The sequence below is a fragment of the Phoxinus phoxinus genome (genome assembly GCF_949152265.1).
Source record: "Phoxinus phoxinus genome assembly, chromosome: 18".
NCBI classification, from domain to species: domain Eukaryota; kingdom Metazoa; phylum Chordata; class Actinopteri; order Cypriniformes; family Leuciscidae; genus Phoxinus; species Phoxinus phoxinus.
In genome coordinates this window covers 5957857-5979337 of record NC_136893.1, presented here as the reverse complement: position 1 = coordinate 5979337, position 21481 = coordinate 5957857, and the positions used below count along the sequence as shown (strand labels likewise).

At 38.5% G+C, this 21481-nt stretch overlaps 1 protein-coding gene across 3 annotated transcripts in view; it reads right to left on the bottom strand.

Annotated features, from left to right (window-relative positions):
* Positions 1-21481, bottom strand: part of tshz2 (teashirt zinc finger homeobox 2) — a 143458-nt gene that overhangs the window by 4561 nt on the left and 117416 nt on the right. The window lies entirely within an intron of this gene.

The following is a 21481-nucleotide window of genomic DNA, read 5'->3' as shown; positions in this document are numbered from 1 at the left end:
GTGCAGTACTGTCATCCTTCTGTCTCATTGTAATCCTTTCTCACAGAAGCTTGTGTGCCTGTAATCTTCTCTTGGTAATAGTGGGCAATTTGGCAGTATGTGTGATTCATAAGTCACAAGTCACTGACTTAGTTTTCTCAAGGTTTGATCTGTTTACAACAGCTGTATGGGTGCAGAGTAACAAAAGGAGATTTTCTCTAGATGAGCGTTATCGCAATAGTTGAGTTGTTAAACTATAATTTGATAGGAGTTAAGTTGATTCCTGCACATCTCAAAAGTTAAATCTATTAAGGAGTCTGCATGCGATAAAGTTGATCTGAAGATATATTTCACTTTAAAGCATTAAACGGTTAAAAAGTGAGTTCACAATGTCTAAAAAGTTATTATTTACTGTCAATCATTCTCACTCAAAACGAGGCAAAAACATCATAAGACCGCATAAATGCAGATAAGTTCAAAATAGTTAAATGCAACCTGGCATCCTTCTGATCCCTCCTGAATATGCGCTGGCTACAAATTAACCACTATTGACTAGATTCAACATCATTTCCTAAATCTTTCATCACTTCTTAAACCGTACTGTATTATTCACTTAATATAAAATATATCCAAGTCCGTCAATTACATCAATCGCTGCGGTTAAGAAAAATCAAGATCATCTATATTTTATGACCACATATTTGGATAGCACTTTGAATTTCAAGTGCTGTTAAGCACAGATGTGCTCAGTTAAATATACATAGGACCTAACAGCCCGGGCCAGGCACTTTCTTTTCATGTGGTTAATATTTTTTTATTTTTTTTGAGCTGGTGATGCTCAATGAGGGCAACTCTCGAATATGAGGACTGAAAGTGCTGAAAGTGTAGCCCTCACCATGTCCTGTGCCTTTGGATTCTGAAAATAAGACTTTTTATCAATATTTCAAAGGTGCCTCAGGAGTGAGCCTGGAGGTGAACTGATGTCAGCAAATGGATAAAGATGGAGCTGGGATTTAGCCTTTCCAAACAAACCCAAAGAACGGGGTCCCTCAAACAAGGGGCCCGACGTGCCGGTACAAAAGTTTCCCGACATGGCACGACCTTGATCTTCCGCAATGAAGATTTCTCAAATGACTGAGCACGTCGGATGATTGCATCCCAGAATGTGCTCATGCACTAGCTTTTTCCAAGAGGAGGATAATGTTTTATGTATTGCAATGTGTATATATAGTTGTGACATAAAAGGAGTGAGATCGTGTGGATTGGTTCTCTGTGGTGTCTCAACTGTTTGTAATCACTCAGCCAGTCGACTGGCATCATGACAGACAGCCGTGTAGTCTTTGCTTAGCTTTAGATTGTTTACAGGATGTGTGGGATCAAAAAAAAAAAAAAAAAACTAGTATAATTTTGAGACTGAAATGAACCTTGTCTTCCTGTACACAATTGCACAATCCCCGTTCTGTTACAACGAAATAGTTAAGTCATGGTGCAACGCACTTTTTCAGAGACTGGCATGTTTCTGCATATCTCCGTGTTTATGAGATTTTTACGATAGCTGCTCCGTGAGAGTATTTACAATCTAAACAAGCAAAGTCACCATGACACCATACACCTGGAGGAATCAATCCACAGCTATTTGGACTGCGGATGAAAGATAGATGGCTAAATGTAAAATGCATTAGTCAAACACACTACATTTTAGTGAACATGTAATACTCTTCAACCTAATAAAAAAAACAGGACAGGTCTGAGGAGTGTCTCATTCAAAGCCATTTAAATGGTTTAATGCATGTTTCATAACTTGCTCAGCCTGGAAACCATGTCCTTACACTTCAAAACTATTTAAACAAAATACTTGCCAATTTTACAGTATTTTGACATATTCATTTTGACACACAATTGTTATGCATAAAAGCACCATTGTCTTTAAAACAACTTAACTTTGTTTCACAATTCATTTAAGCTGATGATAAAATAACTGCTTGAATATATTCAATATATGTAATTTATTCCTGTGAAGCGTAATTTTCAGCATCATTACTCCAGATGTCACATGATCCTTCAGAAATCATTCTAATGTGATGATTTGCTGCTCAAGAAACATTTCTGATTATTGTCAATGTTGAAAACAACTGTGCTGCTTCATAATTTTGTGGAAACCGTTACATTTTTTCAGGATTCTTTTGATGAATAGAAAGAACAGCATTTATTTTAAAGCATTACAAATGTCTTGACCGTCACGTTTAAACAAATGTATGTCCTCCTTGCTGAATAAAATGATTCAAATATATGAATTTAGCTCGAACAATGCAATGCAGCATACTTGCAATACTTAATATCTATCTGAAAAAAAACGTGAAATGATTTACTTTATAAACCTCATCAAGCTGGAAAAGGCACCCTTTTCATAGATTAATGTGGGTGGCATTATTGCAGTCACTGTTCCCCGGGCTCCAATTCCTCCATCCTCCGAGCATCTGGGATACACATTAATACAACCACAGGCACATGCTAACCTTCCAGGCCCAGATCTCTCCGAAATCCCTTCATGAATGGTTACATTTCCCTTCCTTACCCATTTGTAACAGGGAGCTTGTGTTAGCCAGCTTGTGATCCGTGCCAAGCGGCAGGATTTCGGAGTACAAGATCAAACACAAGGACACCACTCCCACAGACATGAGATACACCAGCCTTTCCCATAATCCACTACTGTCGACATTAGGACGCAGCCATACGAGCAGGCCAGCAGAAGTCGAATCCCCCCCTCCTCTTTTGTTATTGATGTTTGAGCCAATAGCACAACCAAAGCATAATTTGATCTCCGACGTGGGCCATTTGTATTAATTTCAGTAATATTCAATATGCATTATTTTGATTTGGTCCAAGCTGCGCATACATGAATGCTTTTTGTAATCGTGCAAGTATGGCACCTCATTCATTTAACCTCTCGGAGCAGCGAGGCACAGTTAGCAGGCTGGTGCGCCACAGGCCCGCGCGCGCTCGTTGGGCTCTCTGCGCTATATCAGAGCAATGAAAACAGCCGTCGGTCCAACTAGGCTTACAAAACGAGGCACTGGCACGCCTGTGCAGAGATTTAGCATGTCATAAACTTCTGTAAACCCTCCAATCTGTGTCACAACAAATTTATATCTTCAGACAGGGATATTCAAAGGTCAAAAAACCAAAGGTGTCCATCATAAATCAGCCACTAAGTGTTTATAACATTAATCCGTTGGGAAAGACTCCTGGCATAACACAGCGGCAGCTGGATTTCAAAGAGCTGCCGGATTCCCAGCCAAATGGCCACAGAAGAGCGAAGAGAAACGCGAGCATTAAATGCGCTTTTCACATCTGATTCATATATACAGTAGCGGTATTATTATGCTTTTTTCTTATGAGTCAGTTCTTATTACTGTAAGTGTGATCAAAGGCTGGAACAAAACCGTTTTTAATTGTAAAAGAGACAGTGATGGATTTAAAGTTTTTTTTTTTTTTTTGCACAATGGTGTCAGACGTTTTGATGAACCGTATTCTAAACCTACAAAAACTGTAATGAGTTACTGATTTTGCACTTTGATGGATCAAAGTGAGTGTAATCTGTATCATTTCCTCTGGCACCTTCATTTTAATGTACTAGTGAAAAAAATGTGCTGGCTTGAAATTTCATGCACCAAAATGAAGTTATAGGGGGTCTTCTTTTTTTTTAAGGAGGTAATGAAAGACAGTTAAAAGAGTGTGATATTAAAAAAGAAGTGAAAAAGTTGAGCGTTACAAAAAAAAAAAGCATTGAAAAATGTAATATGCATGTGTAATTTAATACAGTGCTTCAAAATGAGGATCCATCAGACATCTCTGTTCAACTCTTGATTGAACCAGCCTTTAAAACTAACACAAAATTGAAATGACTAAGGAGATATAACTTTTAGACTTTTCATTGGGAATAGGCTCATTTATTTACATTTGTTAGCTTTTTGAAAGGTCTAGTAAAAAGCATCAGGAAGTTATTGAACACCACAGCTCCAACTTGTCAAAACCAGCGGTTCTTAAAGGGATAGTTCACCCATTAAGTGATCATTTACTCACCCTGGTGTTGTTCTATGGTCTTCTGTGCATGGCTACGTGTTTGTGAGACTCATTTTAGTGCAGCGTTTCACAAGTTGTGAGAAATCAAGTCTAAAACAACACGAAACATAACATGCAGTAAAATCCATGAACTTTCTTCTCTCTGAGGTGAATACAGCATATCCGTTGTGTTCATCGCAACAAGAAGTTATCGCGTTCACATGTCAGCTGTCATTCTGACTGTCAAAAGAGTTCCAGTTCGGAGATATTCAACTCAGTAAAGAAAGTACATGGATACTTTTTTGGGGATTTCTAGGTGTTGTATGTCATGTTGTGTTTTATCAATCTTGATAAACTTGTATGCTTTTCTCTGAGCGAGAGTGAACTGCGCCGCTAACAGACAGTCATAAATGCGCAGTCGAGCACAAATGACCAACGGCCAAGGTCAGGACTTTTGTAAAAAAAAAAAAAAAAAAAAAAAAAATTTGCGTATAGCATTTTTTACCAAAAAGCATGTGTTGCATGGGATCATTCTGTGATACTTCTGCATGTTTTTTTAAGCTTGATGCCCGTCGCTATTAACTGCCATTATATGGATGAGCGGGACTTGTTTTGTTTTTTTGTGGTCCGAAAAATAAAAATGGCACACAGCATTAGTACAACACCAGGGTGAGTAAATGATGACTTCATTTTAACTTTAGGGTGAACTATCCCTTTAAAATAGTGGGTCACGACCCCAACAGGTCATACGTCTGTTCTAAATAGGTCATTGAAAACAGGTACAACTTGTGCTAATTATTAATGAACTAAAATAAATAAATAAATGACAATTGAGCGAAAGTGAAAAATAACAGATCTTTATTGGCCTCTAAAACATATTATAAAAATAGATTAAATGTATTATATATACATATATATATATATATATATATATACATATAAAAAGACAAACTCTGATCATCAAGGCAACAAAAATATGCTAGCCTTGTATAATCAGATATTTAAAAATATTAAAAATATATTATATTACTAAATAAATATTTATGTATTTGTTTAACTTTACCTAAACAAGGTAAATTTATTTGATTTTTATACAAAAAATTATATTGAATATTTTTTTTATTCCTCTGCCAATTACTGATTTCATTTACATTGTATTATAGTTATCGAGTTTATAAATATAATATAAATGTAATAGGTAAATTAAAAGAAAATTGTATCATAAAATACAAGATATAATCATAGCTAGCAAAGTAAAATAAATATTTTGTCCAAAGTAAAATAAATATCCTCAAGTTGTTTCTTCTGTTGAACAGAAAAGAAGACATTTTGAAGAATGTGATGGAGGTCAATGGGGTCCATCAACTGTTTGGTTACCGACATTCTTCAAAATAGCTAAAATATCTTATTTTGTGTTCAGCAGAGTAATACAAAACTCATACAGGTTAGGAACAACTTGAGGGTGAGTAAATGATGACAGAATTTTCTTTTTTTGGGTGAACTATCCCTTTAAGGCCATGTGTCCAATCAAACTCATGCCACAAATAATGGATTCTAGTCAAATAAGGCCGATGCTAACAGGCACATGAACACAATAAACAGTCATTCTTGTACCGTGTCAGGTCACCACTACTAAAAACCAAATCTAGTGGAGCGGCAGTGCTCCAGATCATGTGCGCTAACCACTGCGGCAACAGAATTAGACACAGCTCACACGAATGCAGTGAAACTCAGTCACAGACTCTCCACTAATACAGGGGTAACAGTAATAATACCACTTAAAAACGTGGCGCGGTACGAGGCGTTGGAGTTTTCTTGGTGGACGTGTCCTTTTAGCGTGCCACTGCAGTGGGTTAATCATCCCCTTTGAGACGTGTGAGGTTCTGTTGGGGGTAAATCTGTCAGTCAGCATTCAGTCAGGGGTGTGATTTGCATTAGTTCAGGGAACGAACGTAACATTCAGGCAGTCCTAGTGCAAGAAGTTTTCCTGTCACTCTCTAGCTTTCCATGCCAGCCGAATTGTTTGCCGGCTTCCCCGCCTGCCCTAATGCTAATATTTCCATCAGCACATCATCAAACATTTACCCCCGTAGCAGTAACATTTCTATCATCGATCGGTTCAGCGGGCGAGCAGGGAGCCAGCTGCAACATCTCCGGCCCTCCGCGAATACGCGAAAGGTAACGCTAGCGTCGCAGGAGACCCTCTAATTCTGAGGCGTCGTTGACAGGTCTGGCGGTCCGTGCCACTTTCGCCACGGATCTCCTTGCCGTCTCAGGCTACAGTTTTTGCCGTGCACGGATCGATAGCTCTTTTTACTTCTCATTGATTGTCTAGCAGCAGGAGAGACCTAAGCAGAGGCTGTTATGACATTTCTAGATTTCCCCCTGTCCTTGGAACAATCAATTACACGCGCATGGCAATCAAAACCTCTTTGCAAAATGAACCTGCTCCATGACATTTTCATCTCCCGGATTTATGCCACGCTTTAAAAAAAGAGAGAGGCGGAATCGGAGAGCGAGAGAGAGAGAGAGGGAGAGAGAGAAAAGGGAAGATTTTCGTGTCCCACATAAAAAGGCTGCACACACACACACACACACACACACACACACACACACACACACACACACACACACACACACACACACACACACACACACACACACACACACACACACACACACACACACACACACACACACACACACACGCGCGCGCGCTAACGAAGCAGGTCATGTGAGTGCTGTAATCTCCACTGCAGTCAGTACTGCACAGGCAGGCCTTTGTTGGACACACTGGTTTGGCTATTGATTTTTGTCATAAGCTATGACAGCCAAGATCACTGTGGGTTTACCTAACTGTGCCCTAAATAGAGTTCAAGAGTCTTGCGGCGTGCCGAGCTGCGGCGCACGAAGACTTTGATAAATCGCATGTAACAGCAAGACATTCTCATTTACCAGCGCCTGCCACTCCCAACACGTCTGCAGTGTAGCACAGGAAATATGGAAGATGCAAAAGCAACGTGCTGTAACTGTTCAGACCGCGCAACCAACGCCTGCGGGGACGGCAAGCTGATGAGATAGCTTTTACTACTAGACATTTTATTATTGTACTTTTTATACAATTATAGTTCTTATTACTGTTTTGAGTTAGCTTTTATTCTTATTTTTGCAAGTTTTCATTTTAATGTTAGTTTGTTTCAGTAATTTTAAGTGCTTATCTACTGTATATTAAATCTAGTACACACACACACACACACACACACACACACACACACACACACTACTGGTCAACCGTTTGGAAACATTAATATTTTTTATGTTTTTGAAAGAAGTCTCATGCTCATCAAGGCAGCATTTATTTGATCAAAAATACAGAAAAACTGTAATATTGTGAAATATTATTACAATTTTAAATAATGTTTTTCCATTTTAATATACTTAAAAAAAAAAAAAGTGATCAAAGCTGAATTTTCAGCATCATTACTCCAGTCTTCAGTGTCACATGATCTTTCAGAACAGTTGACTCAACTTAACTAAGTCAAGTCATCTTGTTGCTTTGAGTTAATTTGAGTCAACTTATAGTGTCAAGTTTATTACACTTCAAAACACGAATTGATGCATAAACTTGACACTATAATTGACTCAAATTAACTCAGTCAAAGCAACAAGATGACTTAACTTAGTTAAGTTGAGTCAACTAATCTTTTTTTACAGTGTATGATGATTTATGGGGATTTTTTTTTTATAACATGATACTTTTTTTCAGGATTCTTGATGATTCTCTGATGAACAAAATGTGAAAAAGAACAGCATTTATATTCAAAATAGAAATCTTTTCTAACAATATAAATCTTTACTTTCACTTTAACACATCCTTGCTGAATAAACATATACATTTATTTCAAATAAAGAATTTACGGACCCCAAACTGTTAAACGCTAGTGTACTGTATATAGTTAGACAAGATTTCTATTTTAAATAAATGCTGTTCTTTTTTAAGAACTTAAAAACTTTTTATTCACCAAAGAATCTTGAAAAAAATATTAAGCAGCACAGCTGTTTCCAACATTGATAATAAATCATCATATTAGAATGATTTCTGAAGGATCATGTGACACTGAAGACTGGAGTAATGATGCTGAAAATTCAGCTTTGATCACAGTATATTAAAATAGAAAACCATTATTTTAAATTGTAATAATATTTTACAATATTACAGTTTTTCCTGTATTTTTGATCAAATAAATGCAGGCTTGATGAGCAGAAGAGACTTCTTTAAAAAAAAACAAAAAAACATTTTTTAATGTTTCCAAAATTTTGGATCGGTATATACAACTATAGATTATAATAAGCATACCATTGGACGTTTGGCTATTTAGTAAATCAAAGCACTGCAAGGCACCAATACACAACTGTGCTGACGCAACGTCAATTAATACTTAACAGGCCCAATTAAATATTTCCCCAGTGTTGCGCCCCAGGCACAGAGAGAGAGGGGGGGGGGGGGGGGGGGGGGGTGTACATTTACACTGTAAATGTACACTGACATTTACAGTGTAAATGTCAACATTTACACTGACCAGAAGAAAGACCAGATCTGTATCAAGCACAAAAACATGTTCATCGTCAACAGCTATAAAGATTGATAAAATACTTCAATACTTACAAAGTGTGGGAAAAATCCACTAGTTATTTATTATGATTAATAAAAAAAATATTTATTTAATTTTAATAAAATATGTGCATGCATGCCTTCTTTTTACAGTAAAATATTAATTAAAATTGTATTTATCTCGGCTATTTTACCGGCGTCATTTACATTTTAATAAAGTTTAATCTTCTCCTTCATTTAAAACTAGATATTACAGTATAATATTGAATCTATAATATAAGTGACATGTCACTGTACAATATTTCAGTATTCCTGTAAAGTATTGTGTGTTGTCACATGTCAGCTGATCGACTGCTCCACAAACCTCTTCCAGGGCTCTGGCTGGAAACCAGGCGGCGGAGAGATTAACGTTAATTTTTGTATGCATGACAGAGATGTTACTTAAAGCACATTACCTCCTTGACTAAACAGGAGCAATTCATGCAGATAAATGCCTTGCTTTCATATACCCACGCATTAAATATTTAATGTAATATAATCAAAAAGAGTCTCCCGATTCAGGACACAGGGAAAGTTGCAGCAATCGTGTTTGATTTGATCCGAAGCTTTTGGAGTCGCTGTTGCACATCACAAGACTTTCTTTGAAAGGACATATCAGGGTGAACTACAAGGGAACATTTTTTAGAAGATAAAAGATTCCTTTTATAACAAACATTGTTGAATATTAAAAAATAATTACAAAAAGCACTTTATGGCCTCATCTGTTATAAACTGACCCTTCGCCGCTTGTGTCATAAACATCTGCGGTCCGTACACGGCCAAACATTGGTGATCTTCTCGCTGGTGAACAAAGTGCTCCTCTGAGGCAGACAACGCTCCTGCCTCTCCTTCTGCACCACTACACAAGCTCCTGTTTCCTCTCTGCTCACAGCGAGCCAGATCATGCTGTACTCGTCCATGATCCCGGCGATGATGGAAGTCAGGCTTTCCTGAGTCTGGTGATGAGTGAGCAGTGGGAGGAGCTTAAGACTGGGGCTCCTCCTCCTCCACTAGTAAAACATTCTCCTGCACTGACGGATTTACACAATGTTTCATTTAGTCCATTTACTAGTCGACTAGTCTATCCTCACAAGAGTCTGTATAAGCGATTCATTTGAAATAACCTATACTTAACATGAATTAAACAGTCAAATACCATATTGAAGCTGCAGAAAAATGTGTACACATGACACTATACATTATTGAAATATATTTATTCGTTAGGATGTTGATATACTGTAGGATCTGTTGTGGTCAAGTTAGTTTCATTCTTAATGAGTGTAGTTGACTCTCACATGCATCTCTACTGTAAATTCTAAAGGGCCCAAAATTGGGCTCCAAACCAAGATATTCACTGAAAAAACTATTCATAATCAGTATTTTAAGCAAAACATGACCTATATTGCCTGCTAAACACAACAATGTTCAATAAATAGGGCTACTTTTTAATAGTGTAATTTGCAGATTAGTTCATCAAAACAAACATATATTTATGTAAATTTAGTAATAAGGAAATATCCTACAATCTTCATTTAAGGGCAAATATTTACAATTTTTAATTTAGGTGTATATTGTAATGAATTGACAGCCCTATGATTAATTATTTATTATACTTTTACAAAACATCATTTAAAATGAATTACTTATATATTCAAATGTATATATATATATATATATATATATATATATATAAACCTTATTTTTTAATTATTAAAGAATTCCAATTAATAAATTAATCACATAATTAAATATCTGCAGTGAAAAGCAATTAAATGAAGATATATGTATGTAATAAGAACATTTTCTACAATCTTCATTTAAAGGATTTTTTTTACAGCAAATATGTATTACTGTGATTAATGTATTTATTGGAGATTTTTTAATAATTGTCAAAAAATGTATATATATATATATATGTATGTGTGTGTGTGTAGCTATTGTAATGAAATTAATAAATATTTATTTACAAAAGCCCCCAAATTAATGAATAACAGCTGACATCCCTAAAAATATGATTATTTAATTATTTTTATTTATTCTTTACTAAATATATTTTGAAATTAATTAATTCTTTATTCCTAATTATATATGTATACAAACATTTTTGTCATTCCCAATAAATGGAAGCATTTGGAACATTACGGCACGGGTCACACCACTACAGTGTCTCTACCTGGACTGTCAGCGGCTCCTCAGTATGAGTGTGATGAGGCCTGATGGAGGAGCACTGGCCCCCGCCGGCCCCTCACACTCATCTGAACCCGAGCAGTCAAGCAAGCAGGCTCCGGCTAATGAAAGATCATCAGGCTGTGCTTTAAATTTCCTGATTGAATGTCAGTCGCGAATGTTTACGTGGAGAGAGAGAGAGAGAGAGAGAGAGAGAGAGAGAGAGAGAGAGAGAGAGAGAGAGAGAGAGAGAGAGAGAGAGAGAGAGAGAGAGAGAGAGAGAGAGAGAGGGCTGCACTGTCACCTGTCATCAAGCTCTTTTGTTCAGTCAATAATAAGTCTGCTAAAGAAGAAACAGGAGAGTTCAGATGACAGTCAGAATGCAATAAAACTTGTTAAGTGTTTGCCACTTATTTTCTATCTAAGAAAAGAGAAAGATGGGACAGGAAATTACGTGGAGAAGACCAGGAAATGTCATGAACTCAATTCAAACAAAATTCAGCTAATTTTGTTTTACCGTATTTTCTTTCTTTCTTGTCATATTACTTTACAGAGAAAGTGAGAGAACACAGGAAATTAAGTGGAAAAGATAAAAAAATAAACAGTAGGGATGCACCGAAATGTATATTCAGGGCCGAAACCGAAAATATAATGCATTAATAATCAATTAATTATTCAAACTTATTTAATAATCAGCACACATATAGCTAAAACAGAGTTGTACAAACTTTTGTAGCAGCTTTTATATAAACTTTTTAATAACAGAATTGTTTCTACTCCAGTTTGCTGGAGAAATATAAACATTTAAACCACAATAAACTGTAATAACTTGTTTTCATGACAGATGTATTCATGAAGACGTCACTAACAGGTCAAGTAAAAAATATTATTAATATAATATAGTGCATATATGCTCTTCTCTAGAGTTATTTTTTATCTAGAGTCCAGTTTGTGGACATTGTATAGCCGCGTGTATTGTCGATATTACATTGTATACCGAAAATAGCTGAAAATAGGACAGATTCAAATCAGCATCACCCACATGAGCGCGTGCTAAACCACTGAGCTTCAACTCAGTTTATTTCAGACCCTTCTTTGCCACTTTTATTTATAGGGAACATGAGATAGGACAGGAAACGCCCACATGAGCACATGCATTAACATATGCATGATTTAAGTCGAAATTATTTTATATGGCTTCTTGTTATATTGCGCACTAAAAGACGTAATGCATTAAATCGTAATGCATGCATAATGCTAATTAGACATTCAAAAATATCTTGAAACACAGGACAGTCGTGACATTAACAAATGTCACGGGACACAATGAGGTGTGTGAGCGTGAAACCTCACTTCCTCTGAATCAGCTGCTGAGGTACTGGAGCGCTTGCCACTGTCCTAAATGAAAGTAGAGGGGACGTACTGGTGGAAACAGATCCGCTGGGACACGTTCTCCCGTCCTCTGTGCTTCATACGAACAAAGCCCTCGTGTGGCCTTTGTCACAGTCACCTTGTCTGACATATATAAAAAGGACTGAACGTACCGATGAATGCAAAGACAAAGAAGTGGGGTATTGGATCAGAGAACACATAACTCCTCTTTTTATCTATTTAGGGAGTTCACATTGTAATGGGATTCAGAGGTTCTAATTGATTTTTTCGAGTTTGAGAACATGCAAACACTTAAAGAAGAGATGATCACGACCTGTTTTTGTGACCGCACGTCACTGAAGACAAACCAAGCCCTCTTCTTGTGACGCCGTGCGAGACGGTTCATATCTATAGGCCGCTTTTAATCAACCACTAAAATTAGAATCTGGAAGATCTTAATATGCCTTCAAAAACTGTTGAAGACTTTGTGTAATGCCAAGAGATTTAAGCGGCAGACACTTCTCATCAAGGGTCAAGTTTAACACATTTCAAACTTCGGATGAGAAAGAAAAAGGGAATGTTTTCTTTTGCTAACCCTCATGCTATTTCCAAATGTTTATGACTTCCTTTCTCCTGTGGAACACAAGGTGTCTTTTCAATATCAACATGTAGTGGTGGACGGAGAATACAAATCATATACCCTAATAAAATATTACTCCGGTAAAAGTAGTAAGTACAAAAGTACTTGATTTTTGATGTACTTAAAGGGATAGTTCACGCAAAAATGAAAATTCTGTCATCATTTACTCACCCTCATGTTGTTCCAAACCTGTATGAGTTTCTTTCTTCTGTTGAACACAAAAGAAGATATTTTGAAGAATATGGGTGATTGACTTCCATAGTATGAAAAAATAAATACTATGGAAGTCAGTGGGACCCATCAACCAACATTCATCAACAGAAGAAAGAAATGCATACAGGTTTGGAACAACATGAGAGTGAGTAAATGTTGACATAATTTTCATTTTTGGGTGAACTATCCCTTTAAGTGCAGTAACAAAGTAAAATGACTGTCCACCACTGTCAATATCAAAAACAATATCTCTATATAATGCAAGTGAATGTGTCAAACAGCACCATAACGTATCATACAATATACATTCAACTTATTTAAAAATCTAATGATGACATATGATATTTTATGAATGGAATAAATCAAATTAGGTGTCATTAGATGGTCTACAGATTTGATGTCACACTGAGATCAATGCAACTGATGCAACACGTCTAACACAGAGAACTACACGGGAGGACAAGATTTTCACTGAAAAATGATTTTAATTGCTCTCATTTGAAGGAATAGTTCATCCAAAGCAAAACTTCTGTCATCATTGACACTTTCAATTCAATTATAATCAAATTAACGCCATTAATCAAATACATGTAAATTTAGTAATAAGAAAATGTTCCTACAATCTTCATTTGGGGACTTTTTTTCAACATATGTCTTTTATTTTTTATTTTTCATTTTATTTGTAATCAATCACAAATAATGTGCCCTAATATCCCTAATTTAAAAAAAGACTATATTAATTGATCTTATGGGCTTAATTTTTTTGGTGTTATTATTATTATTTTTTAAGAGTTTACCAGTCCCCGTTCACTTTTATTATATGGCAAACTATATTATATTATTATATTTTTCCTCTGGAAAAAAATAGGTTAGGGTTGAGATTGAGATTTTTGGTTGAATTAAGCATTATATTCAAAGTCTTTCTAAATGGATGAGTCATACGAACAATATTTATGGTGTGTTTTTGTTGAGTCAGTTTGGAGTTTCCCAGTCCCCATTCACTTTCATTACATGGAAAAGAATGACCAGGATACTCTTCAAAAGCTCACCTTTTATGGTCTGTGGAAGAAAGAAAGTCGTAGCGGTTTGAAACGACATGCGAGTGAGTAAATGATGACAGAAATGTAATTTTGGGTGAACTAACCTTTTAAAACTATTTACATTGCATGTACCTTCTCTCCCTTAGCAAATATTCTATGGATCTTTCATTAGATTCTGGCCCCCCTCCAGTCGCCACTTTGCCTTATACAAGCAGTTTTGTGCCGTTTTCAGCAAAGGATGCATTTTTTATATTCCAAGTTCATTAATAGTAGATAGCCAGTTTTTCCCTTCATTAAATACAATGAGACATCCCAGTGTATTTGCAACAGAAGCGTGGGGCTGTCAGCTTCTTGTGGGACCAAAGGCTGTTTGGTGGCACAAATAAAGTGAGGGAAGACAACTCTCACGCCAAAACCTGCAACACAGCGGGGAGCGTACACCAAAGGGAGAGAGAGAGAAAGGGAAACGCTTCCAAAACAGACCCTCTGTTCATGGTTACTATTCATTTTAATGGCGAATTTGTCGGGAGTTGTTGTCAGACGTCCTCCGCGCGATGATTAGGGACCGCTGTTTGCTTGAAAAGCACTGACTTCAGGATGCGCCGGGAGAGCGTTGTCACTCGGCGACAGCCTGCGCCGCAGACAATGGCTGCCTGAATTGTGAGAAGTGTTGGCAAAGGCATTCCCTGAAAAGTTTCCCCCCTCAACGCTACTTTTCTGCTGTTGGTGGATATTTTGTTGCGTTGATATCGAGTTGTTGATTAGAATGAAAAAGGAATCCACTCAATTGAAAGGCCAAAAGCTCCCCGTAGAGCAGTGTCAGCTACTGAGAGAGATTGACAGTCCTCTTTTGAGTCAACTTTTTTTCCCCACTTCATAAAAGAGCATTGCTGCATGTGCTGTCAAAGGAGTAAAGTTGCCGTTTAAGGGCAGCGGGATTTCAAACCGCATAGACAATTTAGTTGGAAAGTAATGGAGAAACCACAACAGAAAGTACAGATTCTAACCCTGTTCCTACTGCATGAACTTTGAATAGCCCATGAAGCAGCATGAGTCACTTCCTTAAGTTTCATACTGACTTGATGGGTAAACGAGTTCCCGATTTGAATGACTAATACGCTTCTATCATGTATCAGTGGCAGACAAACAAATTATTTGTTCCACAGAATTAAATCTTCATGGCTGTAATGATGCCGGGTAAATTATTCCAAACAAAAAGTAGATGATCTATCAGACTACCCTTTTGTGGTTTTGATCTCAGACAAAGCGCAAGATGCAGTATATATACAGACACATTAACCACCAATTTATGAAAAACAGATTGCCATTAAATCATATTATAATGTCAGTACAGAGTTATGTGTCATCTTAAAATGGGTTAAGATGTAAGCGGCATATATATTTATATTAACAAATACATTGGTATAATTAGTTTTGTAAATTATCCCTATTCCAAAAAGTTCCTTTTTTTGATACCTAATTCAGAGTGACCTGCTTTCAGCGCTATTGGTGTTAAGTTTCTAAGTGAATTACTTATCAGTCTACATAATGATCACATCCACCCCTCGGCCCTTCTGAGATTCCGGGCCGCTGAGGGGTCTTAACCGGTAATGAAGTGGGAGGGGGGGTTTTCTCGCTAGAACGGAATAGCATGGCCCCTTCCTCCAAAGCATGTCTGAAAGTGGTTAATTTATGGAAAAAGAGCGGGGAAGGGGAGGCGGCGAGATGGAACACGCACCCCCACGTGACTGGAGGTTGTGCACCAGCAGGGGGAGGAAGATGAGGAGAAAGAGAGAGGGAGACACTGAGAGAGAGAGGAGGTGAGGGAGGCGGGGACCAGAGCGACAGAGGAACGGTTAATGGAAATGAGTGACAGGCTTTCAGAATGATTTACAACGGGCGGGCAGCGGCGGAGCCCGGTGCTTTGATGGATGATCCTGAAAGACGGCGAGCGACCATAAATCATGTCTTTGAATCATTGACAGAGATAAAGGAGGGGGCGAAAAAGCAATGGCATTGACGTTCATTCTTCCAATAATGTACATTGACGAGTTACACTACCGAGCCTTAATTAAAAAGTGAACGCGGGCTCCTCTCTCTCTCTCTCTCTCGCTCGCTCGTCCCCCCTCTTCTCCGCGGTGATATCAGCGGTAATTAAAGATGCGGCGAGGCCTCGTCCCCGGTCTTGCTCCCACTTCCGCCCGTGGCTCACAGTGGCCAGATTAGATAGACGCTTGGCGAGGAGATAACGTCACTCCCCCTCCTTTCCTCTCAGCGAGGGGCCTCATTGCTCAATGGCTTTCCACTTCACGAAACACGCACAAATACACACCTGCTTTCCCTCCCGACTAGCTGCTACGAGTGTTTTCTACATCCCTACGCCGTCTGTACAGGTGTCTGACTGGGACTGATTCTCCAAATATCCTAGCAGAGCGTGTAGCGGCACCTTTGTAAAAGCAGTAAAATGCTGTTTACATCTCAGTTCGTCCGCACAAAGACGCTGGACAGTTTTTAAGCTACTTGGCGGTGGCGAAGAAATTTTGGAGGGCGGCCGCTTGCAAAGGCAAAGACTCTTTTCTGCTATGAAGTGACGGATGTCAGGAGTAGAAAGGGAAAGAGAAAGACAGTGAGACAGGAGAGCGGGATAGAAAGATAAAGCTGGAGAAGAGATGTGCCCTGTAGAGGCGGTGGCAGGCAAACTGAAGAGGCAGCATTCCACATCAGCTGGGATCCTCCAAAGTGCATACAATGAAGCAGCGAGGTGAAAGTAATCCCGAACATCTGTCCTGGGCGGCATGCACGCGCCGCCTGTTTGTTCCGTTGGAGGAAAGAGGCATTATAGAGGGAGGATGGGATCAATTCATGCACTACTTCTCTGAGGGGATCCAAGCGCGAACTGTGCTGTGCTGTTATACATAGCCTGGAACAAGATTGAGATGGTTGCAAAGACGGGAACGAGGTGAAGTGCAAGACCCTGGGACCCAACTAAATGCTGTTCGGTCGGTGCATTGAGCGAACGCACTACATGACCTCCCTGTGGGGAGTGTGGTGTAGCAGCTAAAGCTCAGGGCCAGTTAAAAGAAGGTTGCTGGTTCAAGTCCCACAAGGAATGAACCTTGATCCATCACCATTTTGTCAGAGCATTTGATGGATATGAATATGTAACAGTGTGTTTTGATACTTAATATGTGGATTGCAGGTGTGTGCACCATTCAGAATTTATTTGAGAAGTCCTTTTAAATTCCTGAATTTGAAACGTGACATCAAACAGAATTCGGCTTTGATTGTAAGGAAGTAGAATTAAAATGACAGACAGACAGATCTTCATTAAAAGTCATGCAACCAAATGGGAAAAAACAAATAAGCCTGCAACTTTTATAAACGCTTGTTTTTTTCTACATGATTGCGGTGCATTGTCCTGTCCTGTTGCTGTGCATAAAAGTGTTACTCAATAACTTCCACATCCCTCCCTTTGATGACTGCATTGTTAAGGATCTTAATAAGGGTGAGTACTGCATGGCTTTGACTCATCATCACTGGATGCGAGTCTTAATGTCCAGCCAGGCTTTGACGTTCAGTGAAACTGTGATCTGAACAATGAGGCATTGAGAACTCAGATGCTTCTTTTACTGTTACTTATGTCACTGTCCTCAGCTGTCAGTGCTTCAAAAGACATGGACGTGGGTCTTACGTCAGAGGCCAGACCTCCTCCCGACTTGGCCACTTAGTGCAAGTCATGCCTGAGACTGTAACCTTACACCATGGCTCTGTGGGAATTTGTGAAAGTGTGTGAGTGTGAGCGTACTAAGAGACACAGAAATCTCCCTCCAGCAGGACGATGACATTTTGGCGGTTCCTAAAAAGAAATTGCAGCAACAATAGTGTTCCTGTGGTGTAATACTGTGGAACACACACTATTGGGGCCTAGCAAGAGGTAGAGAAAAAACAAAGAAGTGTTACACCAACCATAAACCCTGGGTCTGGGTATTCAATCTAGTAATTATTTTTTGGCGGATTCAGAAGTTGTAAATCTATCATGTCGGATCCCATGCTGACATTTTCAAACATAGTTTGATGGACACCTGAAGTAATTACATGTCATTCCTCTGTTTGAAGGTTTCCAGGTTTAGTGCCACATCTTTTCTATCCGTCTGCTGTCGGCAACCTGCAGTGACATAACTCGAATTTGATTCCATCAAAAAAAGAGAACGGTACTTGATTCTCAACAAAGATGAATGTATGAGGAATCACATTCTGTTATGCGAAAGCACCAAGAAACTCAATAAACTTGAGAGAGTCTCTTTGTCTTGGAGTATTTACTCGACTCGGGGCCCTGTGATCTTAAATGGTCTTAAAAGATGATCCATACAATAATGAAGTCCGCTCTCCTGTTGGCTGGCCTCCCAAATGCACAACATAATCAAAGCAAAGTCACCGGGGGATTCTATGGAGCTGCTGTGTTTGACTAGCAAACATTCGTTTTATTTGTTTGTCACAGACCTCTCGGCGCAGTCCACTAACGATGGCGGAATATTAATTGATGTATATGGAATGTAAATATGACTCTGGAAGGTAAGTGCTGCGACGTCGGAATGATGTGCATGTCAAATTGATGTATACTCAACCTGAATATAACCCTGAGGTTTATCAATCTCACATCAGCAGCGGAAATCACAATGAGACCAAAGTCTTGTTCGGTCCGCACCTACCCACGCACTTGCTCCAGCGCCGATCCCACCCTCTCCCCTGCACGTCGGGTCAGACCACCCTGTTCGCAGCGGTGGCGGCTCAGGCCTCTGGACTTGCTGTCTTGTTGTTCTTGGAATGCAGTGAAAGCAAATAGCTGCTTAAATGGCCCCCTTCGTTCCCAGACAAAACCAAAAAGCTGTAGAGCCATTCATCAAAAGAGTCCGACAACCTGCTCCTCCACCTCCCCCCGCCAGGCACGGCCATATCCCCTCTCTGGGTTTTAACTAGGACTCCATATCATTCCAGAAATGACAAATGATACTTATATCTGTGGCCTGTGCCGAATCAATAGGCATGCAGAACGGCTATCCATCTTGAGAGCTATCGACAGCTGCTGCCTGACATCAGGGGAGAAGCGCCTGGTGGCTTTATTCAACAGTGAGACAAAGCTAATGGCAGCATATATTTTCCCTGAAGTTTGTAAACCGACCGTCCTGTCCTCCGCAGTCCGATTTTATAGCTTTTAAATTTTTTTTATCTTCGCTTTTTTCTATAGTATACAGCGCTAAAGTTATGACACACACACACTGCTAGCACAACAGCAGATCTTCTGGCTACTAGCTTCTTTGCTACAATAGGTATATGTTCAAGATTTTTACGATTAGTATTTCTTTCAGCAAAATCTATGTCTAGTTAAATGTTTTAGCTTTTAGATCTGCTTTTCTATAATAAACTGCACTTTATCACAGCTAGCACCACAGAAGTATTCTCCTACAGGCTCTCTGGCTAATAGCTTAGCTTCTTTGCCACTACTAAAAGTTTTAGGAGCATTTCTTTCCGCAAACATTGTCCAAATTGATTTTATAGCTTTTTTTTTTTATCTAGTTGCTTTTCTATAATAAACTGCACTAAAGTTATGACACACCTTGTGTTTATCACAGCTAGCCACACAACAGTATAGCTCATTGGCTACTAGCTTCTTTGCTACGAAAGGTACATTTTCAAAGGTTGTTATCTAGCTACTTTTCTATTGTATACTGTGCTAAAGTTATGACAAACCTATGACAAGCATTAAAGAGAAACTCTCCCCATGAAAGCTAGCAGTACAATTATGACCTTCTGTAAGGGTATGTAGGTTGCGCGCAAGGCTAGCACCTGCCTGTGTTTACATGGCAGTTTATGCTGCCGTGAGCTGATGGTGGAGCGATACGGGCCCGGGCTGCACAGCACCGTCTGTATCGCAGCAGCTGACAGATAGCACTTCAGTCCAGTTTTAGCTGCACCTTCTCTTGAGGGACCATGATTGATGACTAGCACTGCCACCTATATCCATTTTCCCCTCCGATCTCTCAGATTCTCTCAGGCTGAGGGTTCAGTGAGAGGCACACAAAACACATTTCTTAACATTTTTCAAACCATCTTTAAGGGCTCTTTATGTGAATGAACTTTACATGAACGTGACTTTCACAAGATATGACTAGTTGGAAACGTTTATTTTAGGATTTTTATGGAAGAAAGCAAATCCGGGGCTTAATTTACAAAGATTTGCATAGAATGCTTTTAAATATATACGGTAATTTCCTACGAAAAATGTATACAATGTCTGTATGCAAAAATGATTAAAATCGTAAAATCAAGTGCATGTACAGAATGGCCACAAAAATCCAGATAAAAAATATAGCTAAAAATGTCAATTAATTCAGCCAATCACAGTTTTTCTAATTCAATAGTATTGTTTTTTTTATTCTAAATAAATTTAAAAACCCTAAAAACTGAAATCAATTGTTTTAAATGCTACACGTGAATTTAGATATCCAAACATTGTAATGTACAACATAAAAAATATTAACGTTTTCTAACACTCACTTAAACGATTAACTTTAAGTGAGTGTTAGATGATGGCAAATGTGATGTAATGTAAAAACGGGGGAAATGAGCATGCACAATTAAATATGATTTTTTTTTAAAAAAATGCTAATATCGGCATATGCATGTTTTTCAATTAGCACATGTATAAAAACATCTTCAAGTCAGCTTCAGCCTTTATAAATAGAGACTTTTCCCTCCCTCACTTTTAACACAGGACCGGAAATGTGGAATTCAGGATGAAGTGCGTTTTATAACCGGAACCTCAGGATTCCTGTGACACTGTCAAGAGAGGAAAAACAAAAAATGCCACAGCTCAGACAAAAGACAGTCCTCTGTGTTTTTTTGTTACAGTCTCAACTCTTTGGACGACGATCTGGTGTACTACATCTTTTGAAAACCAAGCATCCAAGCCATCAATTTTAACAATGCCACCATAAACGTGTTAACGAACACTTAGTCTAGCCATCTGGAAGACAATTACACAGGAACAAACATACCAGCTCAGCAACTAAAGGTTGGGTCATCAATCACAGACAATGGTCACAATCTAGATGACTGTTTCTGCTGAGACCCAGCCTAATAACCCAATGAACTGCTGTGTCCAGAAGAAACCAGTTTTAGGCCCTTAGCTTTTCAGTATGCTAAAGGGTATAACAATGAAATAGCTATCGCCTACGTTTTGTCATTGTATTCAAATGAAACCACATTAATTGGTTTGTTTTACTCAGCAACAGCACCGAAATCTTGCATTCCGTCCATAAGTTACAAATATATGCATACACTGTATATAGTCCTAACTTA